Here is a 3158-nt window from a genome sequence, read left to right on the forward strand (position 1 = left end):
TGCAGCCGTGTCTTCCCACCTGTACAACGGGCAGTGCCGGGAGCAGCAGCCAGGCCCGGGGAGGTCTCCCTGGGGCCGTGCTCCGGGCAGGAGCTGACCGTGCCCACAGGTTCTGCTCTGAAATCTGAGCGTCCATATACTTAGTGGACACGTTTGGGATTCTTGGCTCTGGCCAAAGCCCTCGATTCACTGTGTCAGAAAAGCGGAGAGAAAGAGGGAACACAACACACTCACAGCGGGAAAAACCAACCAACAAGGATCAGAGACACACCAGTCACAGGTGGACACAGAACCTACTGTGAAGAAACCGAGGTGAAGGGGAGAGTGGAGGGACCCCGCAGGGCTGGCCTGACGAGAACTGGACGCTCCCCCAGACCCAAGGGGCAGCTGCTTCAAACCCAAAGCCCTGCCGGGGACATGGCCTCACCAACTCCAGAAGCTTCTGTAAAGTAAACCAATGACCTGCAATTTCTGCTCAGCACCACCCACTCTCAACCCCTCCTCCTCTCACCTTCCTCACGCACCTCCGCCCTCCAGTCCACAGCCCTGCAGATGTGCACAGAGACGGATCCCGGCTCCGGGCAGGACAGCAGTGGGAGCTGCCCATGGACATGGATGCTGTCCCTCCCACCCCAGGACAGGCAGGACCTCTCTCTAGGGACTGACTGTTACCATGCGATTCCAACACGCTGCCGCCACCGCCACCACCTGTCGCCTGGATCCTACCAGTCAGAGGCAGCCTGGAGAGGAGGCCACTGAGCGATCTGGAGTCAACAGTCAAAACCTCCACGGCAGGCTGACCAGCACAGCCAGACCGCCTCTGAGCGGCCGGGACGCGGAGCAGCCCATCGGGAGGGCAGAAGCCGCCAGCACACCCTGCTCCCATCACACAGGCACGCGGGATGAGAGCCCCCTGCCCACCAGGTGAAGCCCTGCCAGGCCGCACGGTTGCACGTCTGGGCTTTTCAGGGATTCAGGGCCCCCAAGCAGCCAACAGCAACCCCAGGAACAGGCCAAGGCCCAGAGACGGCACGAGCCTCTTGGGGGCAGACACCACAGGCAGCCCCCATCACGGGCCCACAAGGAGCTCTCCAAGCCAAATCTGGGAGACCGCTGCCTCCCCCGAGCGGCCGGGAGGGGGAGGGGGCTCAGCCCGAGAGAGGGACCTCCACAGCCCAGCATCGGATCCCTGGAAGACACAGACCCCGAAGGAGGTGGAAGAAGGCCCGAGGCCGAGCTGCCAGCGTGTTCAGGGGAGAGGAGGGACAGCCCTGGCCCTGGAGGCTAGCCCTTGTCTGACACTGTGGAGACCCCCAGGCCCGCAGGCAGGCAGGAGCCACCCAGGTGGGCCCCCAAACCACCCGGTTCGGCCAAGGAAGCACCGCCCCGCAGCGCACACAGTTCTGGGAAAAGGGGGCCCCTGGGCTGCCCCAGCCGAGGCCCGTGGGCAGCCTAGAGGAACAAAGCTGGGGTCAGCGGCCGGAGCCGAGCAGGCTGACTGGACACCAGAAGGAAGACGGCGGGGGGCAGGCAGCGTGGCCGTGGCCCCGTGGGCACCGACAGTGATGCCTCGGTCTGCAAAACCCCACCCAGGGCCAGAGGTGGGGGCATGGAAGCAGCGTGGGGGGCCCCGGGATAACTCGGTTTCACCTGCCCCGCGGCTGGACCAGCCCAAACCTGACACACACATGCGAGGCCAAGGGCAGCAGGGTGGGCCCCCCTGGAAGCCTGGGGCAGGCGGGGGGGCTGGGGGGGAGGGGTAGGGAGGCCGGGCTGGTGGGCACAGACCCTCCCAAACTGCTGGAGCGGGTCCCGCCCGGCACCCCGGCCCCCGCCTGGCAAGCCAGCAGAAGCAAAAGACAACCAAATCCAAAAACAAACACAGGAAAACAGACACAAGTGACACCCACAGGTCAAAGGTCACCAGAAGCACCAGCACAGACGCTGCACAAGACCTCACCAGGCACGGACGACGCGGCCCCGGCCGGAAGCGGAGGGGGAGTAAGTCACTTTCGGTACAACTGCAAGTCAGCAAGGAGGACGTCGGGATGCGCCTGTGGTCGCTCGCGGCTTGGCTTTTTTTTTTTCTTTTTTAAACTAAGTTTTATAAATAACATCTGATAACTCTGTGTATATAAAAACTAAACTTCAACAGCCACAAAGACTTGTCTGTAAGTTTACAAGAAAGGGCTTTTTTTTTTCTTTTTTTAAACTAGCAAAGTTTCTATTATACTTTCTTCCCTTTTCCATTTATAGGGTCAAATGTTCTTGCTTTGTTTTTTTCTTATTTTTTTGTAAAAAGACAGTTTTATAAATACTCTGCAGCTCTTTTTTTTTTTTCCTTTAGCTTTTAAACATATAATTTAATAACTTCGTAAAAGGAACTTCTCTCTTTTAAATAAAGGGCTAGTAACCACACAAATAGGTCATGTAAACAGTGACACGGACCATCGCAGGACACTGGACACACCCTCACGGACGCTCACAACCAGTGATTTGGTCTTGTTCAGTGCAAGGCGCCAGGCGAGCGTGCCCAGGCCCCAGGCCCACAGCCACACGGCGCCCCATGCCCGGCACCCAGGCCGGTGGCCCGCCTGTCCAGGGCCCTCAGGACACCCTGCTCCGAGGAGCAGAGTCCATCTGTGAGTGAACTGCCCAGCCCCCTGCCAGCCCGGCAGCCTTCAGGGCTGGGGGCCACTCAGGACAGAGAGCAGCCCCTGCCCCGGAGCCCTCCCTGCTCAGGGACACGCCGAGTCCCACAGCTCGCTCGCTCTTCTCTCTGTTCCCCAAGGGCCACCTCTGGGTTCCAAGCCACGTGGCCTTGGTACAAAGGGGGCAGGGGCGACCCCAGTCACCGCTGAACTGACCAATCCCAACGTACAAAACACACGATGACAACGACGACGAGATCAAGGGGCTCAGCCCGGCGCCCCTGGGGTGCAGGTTGTGCTTTGCAGGGGAGGGAGGAGGTAGGACAGGGAGGGGAGGAGGAAGGGGACAGGGCTGCCGGATGCGCCGCGTGCCTAACGGCCCCTCCCAGACCCGCCTGGGCCAGCGTGCGTCCCTACGACCGGGCGTCCGTCTTGGACTTTACTATTGTGATGACGCTGGTGGCGGCCACTTTGCCGGGGACCAGGGGCCCCAGGCTGGCGGCCAGG

Source organism: Myotis brandtii, unplaced genomic scaffold (genome assembly GCF_000412655.1).
Source record: "Myotis brandtii unplaced genomic scaffold, ASM41265v1 scaffold797, whole genome shotgun sequence".
Lineage (NCBI taxonomy): Eukaryota > Metazoa > Chordata > Mammalia > Chiroptera > Vespertilionidae > Myotis > Myotis brandtii.